The 10,315-nt window shown below is 40.2% G+C and overlaps 1 non-coding gene across 1 annotated transcript; it reads right to left on the bottom strand.

The window, feature by feature from the left end:
- Positions 1–9,921: 9,921 nt before the first annotated feature.
- TRNAI-GAU (transfer RNA isoleucine (anticodon GAU)) lies at positions 9,922–9,993 on the bottom strand. Its single transcript has one exon. It is a non-coding gene; the product is annotated as a tRNA-Ile (tRNA).
- Between the last annotated feature and the right edge of the window lie 322 nt (positions 9,994–10,315).

The raw sequence follows: 10,315 nt of genomic DNA, 5'->3' as shown, positions 1-10,315 counted from the left end.
TCCCAGTGTCCCAGGTATGGGTATCCCAGTGTCCCAGGTATGGGTATCCCAGTGTCCCAGGTATGGGTATCCCAGTGTCCCAGGTATGGGTATCCCAGTCTCCCAGGTATGGGTATCCCAGTGTCCCAGGTATGGGTATCCCAGTCTCCCAGGTATGGGTATCCCAGTGTCCCAGGTATGGGTATCCCAGTGTCCCAGGTATGGGTATCCCAGTCTCCCAGGTATGGGTATCCCAGTCTCCCAGGTATGGGTATCCCAGTGTCCCAGGTATGGGTATCCCAGTGTCCCAGGTATGGGTATCCCAGTGTCCCAGGTATGGGTATCCCAGTGTCCCAGGTATGGGTATCTCAGTCTCCCAGGTATGGGTATCCCAGTCTCCCAGGTATGGGTATCCCAGTCTCCCAGGTATGGGTATCCCAGTGTCCCAGGTATGGGTATCCCAGTGTCCCAGGTATGGGTATCCCAGTCTCCCAGGTATGGGTATCCCAGTGTCCCAGGTATGGGTATCCCAGTGTCCCAGGTATGGGTATCCCAGTCTCCCAGGTATGGGTATCCCAGTCTCCCAGGTATGGGTATCCCAGTGTCCCAGGTATGGGTATCCCAGTGTCCCAGGTATGGGTATCCCAGTGTCCCAGGTATGGGTATCCCAGTGTCCCAGGTATGGGTATCCCAGTGTCCCAGGTATGGGTATCCCAGTGTCCCCGGGATCTTTCTTCCATGGTTCTTAAATCTTGGTGGAATGGTTGAGCCAGTTCCTCACTTAGGTTGTCTGGCCAAGTGGGTGTGGAGGTAATGCACTTTGATGTTCATTTTACAGCCAAGTTGAGGGAAAGAAAATGGCAGGTTCTCCACTAGTTCAGGGTAGTTATCTGCTTTATGGTGACCAAGACAATTCTTACAACCACAGTGAACGAAGACCATGCCTCTGCCTCAACATTGGTCATTGAATCTTGGAAATGTGGGTCTTTCATGAGTTCCATGGTTTGTGACCCGTCGACAATACCTGCCTTCACCTTCTCCATGATCAGCGCTGGACATTTTCTGCATATGTAGTCAAAGCAGAGTGTCCTTCTTTGTTCCAAACCTTCACAAAGTGTTTCATTAAACCTAGTTTGATGTGCAGTGGTGGTACAATGATCTTATCTCTGTCAACCAAGGGTTCTGCCATTACATTCTTGTCTCCAACCAACATGTTTTCTCTCAGAGACCATTGTTTTCTCAGCCAGTGCTCATCCTCAGCTCTACTATCCCAGAGACAGATAAAGCTGGGCTACTTGTTGTACCCACTCTGCTGACTCAGGAGAAAAGTCACCATCTTAAGATCCACACACATTAACCATTGGTGATGGTGGTATGATATCTTGTGTAAGACCAGGACGATTGTGTCCTGCTGTTCACTCATCATAGTTGAACCACCAATTGGGAGTGATCCATATTTGTTGTCATTGTGTAGAAGCACAACACGTTAAGCTCCACTCAGAACTACCTATGCTCGTGAGTGGTCCATTTATTGATAATTGCATTATCTGAAAACCTGTATCTGCTAGAAGGAAATGAAGGTCATAATGTTAGTCAGTGGCGTAAATATACATTGATTCATGTCTAAAATCTGAGGCACCAAAATGGTTTTAGATATTTCCTCCCCAATATATATATATATATATATATATATATATATATATATATATATATATATATATATATATATATATATATATATATATATATATTCTTTCTGTCTTTCAAACTATTCGCCATTTCCCGCGTTAGCGAGGTAGCGTTAAGAACAGAGGACTGGGCCTTGGAGGGAATATCCTCACCTGGCCCCCTTCTCTGTTCCTTGTTTTGGAAAATTAAAAAAAAAACGAGAGGGGAAGATTTCCAGCTCCCCGCTCCCTCCCCTTTTAGTCGCCTTCTACGACACGCAGGGAATACGTGGGAAGTATTCTTTCTCCCCTATCCCCAGGGATAATATATATATATATATATATATATATATATATATATATATATATATATATATATATATATATATATATATATATATATATATATATAGTGAGTATTTTGAAGGTATCTTGAATGTGTTTGATGATAGAGTGGCAGATATAGGGTGTTTTGGTCGAGATGGTGTGCAAAGTGAGAGGGTTAGGAAAAATGATTTGGTAAACAGAGAAGAGGTAGTAAAAGCTTTGCGGAAGATGAAAGCCGGCAAGGCAGCAGGTTTGGATGGTATTGCAGTGGAATTTATTAAAAAAGGGGGTGACTTTATTGTTGACTGGTTGCCAAGGTTATTTAATGTATGTATGACTCATGGTGAGGTGCCTGAGGATTGGCGGAATGCGTGCATAGTGCCATTGTACAAAGGCAAAGGGGATAAGAGTGAGTGCTCAAATTACAGAGGTATAAGTTTGTTGAGTATTCCTGGTAAATTATATGGGAGGGTATTGATTGAGAGGGTGAAGGCATGTACAGAGCATCAGATTGGGGAAGAGCAGTGTGGTTTCAGAAGTGGTAGAGGATGTGTGGATCAGGTGTTTGCTTTGAAGAATGTATGTGAGAAATACTTAGAAAAGCAAATGGATTTGTATGTAGCATTTATGGATCTGGAGAAGGCATATGATAGAGTTGATAGAGATGCTCTGTGGAAGGTATTAAGAATATATGGTGTGGGAGGCAAGTTGTTAGAAGCAGTGAAAAGTTTTTATCAAGGATGTAAGGCATGTGTACGTATAGGAAGAGAGGAAAGTGATTGGTTCTCAGTGAATGTAGGTTTGCGGCAGGGGTGTGTGATGTCTCCATGGTTGTTTAATTTGTTTATGGATGGGGATGTTAGGGAGGTGAATGCAAGAGTTTTGGAAAGAGGGGCAAGTATGAAGTCTGTCGGGGATGAGAGAGCTTGGGAAGTGAGTCAGTTGTTGTTCGCTGATGATACAGCGCTGGTGGCTGATTCATGTGAGAAACTGCAGAAGCTGGTGACTGAGTTTGGTAAAGTGTGTGAAAGAAGAAAGTTAAGAGTAAATGTGAATAAGAGCAAGGTTATTAGGTACAGTAGGGTTGAGGGTCAGGTCAATTGGGAGGTTAGTTTGAATGGAGAAAAACTAGAGGAAGTAAAGTGTTTTAGATATCTGGGAGTGGATCTGTCAGCGGATGGAACCATGGAAGCGGAAGTGAATCATAGGGTGGGGGAGGGGGTGAAAATCCTGGGAGCCTTGAAGAATGTGTGGAAGTCGAGAACATCATCTCGGAAAGCAAAAATGGGTATGTTTGAAGGAATAGTGGTTCCAACAATGTTGTATGGTTGCGAGGCGTGGGCTATGGATAGAGTTGTGCGCAGGAGGGTGGATGTGCTGGAAATGAGATGTTTGAGGACAATGTGTGTTGTGAGGTGGTTTGATCGAGTAAGTAATGTAAGGGTAAGAGAGATGTGTGGAAATAAAAAGAGCGTGGTTGAGAGAGCAGAAGAGGGTGTTTTGAAATGGTTTGGGCACATGGAGAGAATGAGTGAGGAAAGATTGACCAAGAGGATATACGTGTCGGAGGTGGAGGGAACGAGGAGAAGTGGGAGACCAAATTGGAGGTGGAAAGATGGAGTGAAAAAGATTTTGTGTGATCGGGGCCTGAACATGCAGGAGGGTGAAAGGAGGGCAAGGAATAGAGTGAATTGGATCGATGTGGTATACCGGGGTTGACGTGTTGTCAGTGGATTGAATCAGGGCATGTGGGGCGTCTGGGGTAAACCATGGAAAGCTGTGTAGGTATGTATATTTGCGTGTGTGGACGTATGTATATACATGTGTATGGGGGTGGGTTGGGCCATTTTTTTCATCTGTTTCCTTGCGCTACCTCGCAAACGCGGGAGACAGCGACAAAGCAAAAAAAAAAAAAAAACATATATATATATATATATATATATATATATGTGTGTGTGTGTGTGTGTGTGCATTATTACATGACAGCTAGAGACTAAGTGTGAACGAATGGGGCCTTTCTTGTCTTTTCCTAGTGCTACCTCGCACACATGAGGGGGGAGGGTGTTGTTATTCCATATGTGACGGGGTGGTGATGGGAATGAATAAAGGCAGAGAGTATGAATTATGTACATGGGTATATATGTATATGTCTGTGTGTGTATATATATTTATACATTGAGATGTATAGGTATGTATATATGCTGTGTGTGGACGTGTATGTATACACATGTGTATGTGGGTGGGTTGGCCCATCCTTTCGTCTGTTTCCTTGCGCTACTTCGCTAACGCGGGAGACAGCGAGTAAGCAAAATAAATAAATAGAATATATATATATATATATATATATATATATATATATATATATATATATATATATATATATATATATATATATATATATATATATATATATGTATATATATATATATATATATATATATATATATATATATATATATATATATATATATATATATATTTATATATATATATATATATATATATATATATATATATATATATATATATATATATATATATATATCAACAATTCCCTACGATCCACTTTACAAGACTAACAAGAAAATCAAAAGTTTGGCTACATTGAATTTCATAATTTCGAATATTTTGATGAGAGAGAGAGAGAGAGAGAGAGAGAGAGAGAGAGAGAGAGAGAGAGAGAGAGAGAGAGAGAGAGAGAGAGAGAGAGAGCGAGAGAGAGAGACAAAAGGAAGGTAATAAATTCACAGCACACAGGAAAGCTGCTCATTCGTGGTTATCTCACATGTTTTCACTAACATCGAGAGTTAAGTAGTACAAATGCCATTTCAAAATGCTTGGGACACTTCAATTTGTTCTTGTATGAAAACATACAACTGAAGCAAGTCAGTCTTTTATAAGGTTAAAACTACTAATGATATTAGAATAACATGCAAATTTATGATGGACGACTGAAAATGGGCCTTGATGGCTAGGCTAAGACCATTTATCGTTGTCCATGATAGCAAGGCTAAGATCATTTATCATTTACCATGATGGCTAGGCTAAGACCATTTATCATTTACCATGATGGCTAGGCTAAGATCATTTATCATTTACCATGATGGCTAGGCTAAGATCATTTATCATTTACCATGATGGCTAGGCTAAGATCATTTATCATTTACCATGATGGCTAGGCTAAGATCATTTATCATTTACCATGATGGCTAGGCTAAGATCATTTATCGTTGTCCATGATAGTAAGGATAAGATCATTATTCATTTACCATGATGGCTAGGCTAAGATCATTTATCATTTACCATGATGGCTAGGCTAAGACCATTTATCGTTGTCCATGATAGTAAGGATAAGATCATTATTCATTTACCATGATGGCTAGGCTAAGACCATTTATCGTTGTCCATGATAGTAAGGCTAAGATCATTTATCATTTACCATGATGGCTAGGCTAAGATAATTTAGCGTTGTCCATGATGGTTAGGCTAAGATCACTTTTCGTTGTCCATAATGGTTAGGCTAAATCATTTATCGCTGACCATGATAGCTAGTCTAAGATCATTTATCGTTGTCCATGTTACAATCTGGGTCCAGCCCGAGCTGTAGGGGATAGAGGACCTCCAAGATAATACTAGCCAGACTCTAAGAACATTTAAGATCATAAGAACATTATCCAGTTGTCTTTTACTTATCAGGAAATACGTTTGTATGCAACTCTTAGCTGATAAGAGATGTTTGATCTCTTATCACCCAGAACTCACCACGAGGAGGTGGTTGCATGTCGAGTTCCATAATTTTTTCCCGTTTTAAATAAATATTTTAATTTCCTCTAAAATAAACGTCTATCCCGTTTTAAGATATGTAAAAATAATAATTTCCTCTAAAACAAAGTTCTTATTGTGAGGTAGATAGTTGCGGAAGGGCACCTCATTTCCTGCCCTTCCTCTGGTTCCGTTGGCCTCCTCCTCTGGTACGCCTCCGGCGGACTGACCTCATCACCTTCTTCAGCTCACCAATAATAAGTGGCAGAGCTGGTCTCTCTGAGGGGTCGCTGTGGGTCGCTGTTTGGTAAAGATCCTGGAGGCTTTCCCGCACACCCTGCTTCCTGACCAGGATGGACACGTGCCTCATTAGATGCCCAAAAGAGAAGACGTCACTGGCTGGGGAGACCGGCTTGCGCTCCCTGACCTCAGGGGCCAACCACAGGTCAGGAACATTGTACTCAACGCAGCTTCCCTTCTTAACGCTCAAGCCGAAGTCGATGATGTGAAACTCTGGCTTGTCACCCATCGTCACCGTCACATTCTCGACCTTGACGTCATTATGGACAATGTTTTTCTTATGGATTTCCATCAGCCGACGAGCGACCATGATGGCGGACTCGACCAGTTCCTCGTCCGACCGACATGTTCTCATGTACTTATCATAAGGCTGGCCAGTGTGGCTTAAGATGATCAGTGGAGGGTTGCGGCACACTGCTCGAAGGAGAGGGGCTCCTCCAGCCCCAGCCAGTCTCCTGTGAATGTCGGCTTCATCCATAAGACTTTTCCAACTCACTCCGTCCAGAAGGGTTTTGATGACGCAACACGATCCACGGAACAACACCGTTTCAATCTTGGCGTTGCCTCCCCGACCCACCTCTCTCATGACCACCAGGTCATTTACATCCTTCTGGGTCAACTTTACAACTGGAACACTCATTTTGATTCCGGCCTGAGGTGCACTTACCAAATTTTCTTGCCGGAGAGTGTGAGAGGAGATGTTGTCGGTACGGAGTCCCATCCTCAAATGATTACACTTCTCTCGCCGCCGGCCTTATATACCCCTAGGTTATGTGACGTCACATAACGAGATCTATCCAGATTAAATCCCATACAAATCCGGATATGTAGACGGATTCATTTAGTTTTGTTGCGATCATTATTTGATGAAATCTAAAGGTGTCGAAGAAATAGTCAAGATGGCTAGTGGTGTTGATAGTGTAGTGAAGATGGCTAGAGATGTTGAAGGATCTAAATAGTTCCGAAATACCAATACTTTTTAAATCAATAAATCATCATAAGTACTAAAAAGACAAAAACCACTTTGACGAAAATTTAGCCATTTTCAAGCCTCGAAATAAAAGGATATGAGGTAAATGGCTTTTGGGAAATCATTGTTGAATAGTACACAGTTACTTTCTGAGAACACACACACACACACACAGACACACACATACACACACACACACACACACACACACACACACACACACACACACACACAAAACTAGAGAACATAGCATGAAATTAGGACAATATTGTTCAAATACATTCAGAGAAGTAATTTTAAAGTTTATATAAGAGTGGTTGATGAATGGAATAAGAAGAATGAGGTCATGGTTAAGGCAGACACCATACATAAATCTTACAAGTTGTATAATAGTACAGAATGTTCTAGAGATTTGGCCTGGCGAGTGTAGAACTCTCTCCTCACACAGTAAAAATAGGTAATTACACACTCACAGATTCAGAGGTTATCATGTTGAAGGAGAGGTGAAAACTGAAGATTCAAATCAAAGAACAATAAGAAGCGTCATGATGAGATGGGAGAGGGAATTGGTCAATTGACAAATATAGTTTAATCTAAAACATGAACGGTAAATCACTTCGACTGAGGAAAGTCAAGTGGAAAACATAGAAAATGAAAGACCAAAGAGAAGAATTTTTGATATCTGGGATAACATTTAATGTGAGGAAACACGATTTCACCAAATGAGCTTTTGTTAACGCTTCTGGTACAGTGTATATACATATATATATATATATATATATATATATATATATATATATATATATATATATATATATACTTATGTGTGTGTGTGTGTGTGTGTGTGTGTGTACGGATAAACTTTAAGGCTGGCCGGGGTGTACTGGTGATGCCTTTGACCTAAAATATAAGTTCAAGCCCGTAGGCCGACCCTGCACTTAGCTTGAATCCTTTTGTGTTCACTATAATCTTTTTTACCACATCTCCTCTCCTTAATCCCTTTATCTTCACTATGCAAGGCTTCTTATAATCTTCACTACAACTTCATCTTCATATGACATTATCTTGACTAAGCTGGTTTACCCGCTCACACAAACAACGTACTTACACGGGGCCCCACGAGTGTAAAACCCCCTCCTAATACAGTGCAAATAGATGATTACACACACCTACACACCACCACCACCACTAACAATACACAGAGAAATAGCCTTTTTGATTGGCTTTGGATCCGTCCTTGAACGTAGTTTGGAGGATTTGGGGGATCAGGTCAATAAGGTTAAGTCCACTACAACCTCATATTCACTAACGTGAATCTTCACTACTAGCTTATTTTCACTTAATTATATCTTCACTATACCCTCTTCTTCACTACATCGTTATTTCTACCATACCATCATCATTGTACTCCCTGATGTTCACTAGAAATAGTTCTTATCTTCACTACATAATCATTCTGAATAAACTTTACTCCTTGATAACCCTTATCTCTACTACATTCGTATCTTCACTACATTCGTATCTTCGCCACAACCTATCTTGACAGTATCCTTATCATCACTATACTCTTCCTCACTACACTCTCATCTTAACATCACTCTTCTGTTTACCGAACTTAGTTCAAAGTCTGACTTGAACGTAGCTTTGTAAAGTTTGTGTTCCTCATTGTGTTACCTCCTTATCATCATTGTAAAGGCAATTGTCACTACTCCCTAACTAAACCCTCATCGTCACTACACTCTCATCATTATCATTACTTCTTGATGTTCAATACAAAATCTCAACATATACATTTATCTTCACCACAGAATAATTTTCATTGCACCTTAATCTTCATTACTCCTTGTTTCAGCTACATCCGTATTTTCCATTCATTCTTATATCTTATATTAATTACATCATTACAATATCTTTATATCTTCTCTGTTCCGTCTTTTGGAAAATTGAAAGTGAGAGTAAAGGATTTCCGGCCTTCTGCTCCCTCCTCTTTAAGTCGCCTTGTACGACACGCAGGGAATACGTGGCAAGTATACTTTCTTCCCTATCCCCAGGGATAACAGCATCTGGTGTTCCCAGACGGTCACCCATCCAAGTACTAACCAGACCCAACGTTGCTTAACTTCCCTGATCGGACGATATATATATATATATATATATATATATATATATATATATATATATATATATATATATATATATATATATATATATATATCATATATATATAAGACTGAAAACGATGAATTTCCCAAATAACAAAAATGGAAGCGCCGGGGTTTGAACCCGGGTCCTCTCGCATGCCAAGCGAGCGCTCTACCACTGAGCTACGCCCCCAAGAACATATTTTGTGACATAGTATTATATGAAGTACTGAGATTACCACGGCAAAATAGTGTTTGACCGACCGTTGCCGACTAGCTGGCAAGATAACCGCAGGGTATATCTCCATGTTGCTGTCGTGTTTTCCTCTCAATTTTCCACGAAGAAATGAGTTTTACTTTTTTATTGTCGTTGCAATAAACTGGAACTAAGCAATAGACTGGAACTAAGCAATAGACTGGAACTAAGCAATAGACTGGAACTATGCAATAGACTGGAACTAAGCAATAGACGAACCAAGCTGACCTGGTATGAGGTCAGAGCCCTCATTATCATCCCTGCTAACTACCGGAAGCAGATTAAGTCGTTCCACAACCGATGTCCGGCCCATGTTAACTCTGATGTGCCCAGCAGTTGGAGGAGGATCGCCAGAAGCTTCTGGAAGATTTCAAGGACGTCTTGGTGGACCTGACCCTTTCAGATAAGGTCGAAAACCCCAATTTATTGTGAAGATCTTCACTATAACGTTGGACGAACATACTGAATGTTGCACACATGTGATGCGGACAAAATGAAACAAGAAAAAGACAAAAATTATGTCTGGTGTGGGTCTCGAACCCACGACCTTGAGTTTATCAGACTCTTGCTCTACCACTGAGCTAACCAGACAATAGAAAATACGTCTGTTTCTTCAATTTGAATTAATGAAAATCTTTGCGAGGCAGCGTTTAGAAAAGAAAGATGTCTTTGACGAAATTTACTTACTTGGCTCTTTCTTTTGTTCCTCATTATCGAGAGTAAACATACTGGAGGATATATATATATATATATATATATATATATATATATATATATATATATATATATATATATATATATTATATATATATATATATATATTATCCACAACCGTAACTCCAGTACTACGAGAAATATCATTGAATCTTCTATTATTAAATGTATAACTGAGATGGCATTATTAACTCTAACT

The sequence above is a fragment of the Panulirus ornatus genome, chromosome 8, assembly GCF_036320965.1.
Source record: "Panulirus ornatus isolate Po-2019 chromosome 8, ASM3632096v1, whole genome shotgun sequence".
NCBI classification, from domain to species: domain Eukaryota; kingdom Metazoa; phylum Arthropoda; class Malacostraca; order Decapoda; family Palinuridae; genus Panulirus; species Panulirus ornatus.
Note: the sequence above shows the minus strand (reverse complement) of the source record. Positions and strands in the feature narration are given on the sequence as shown.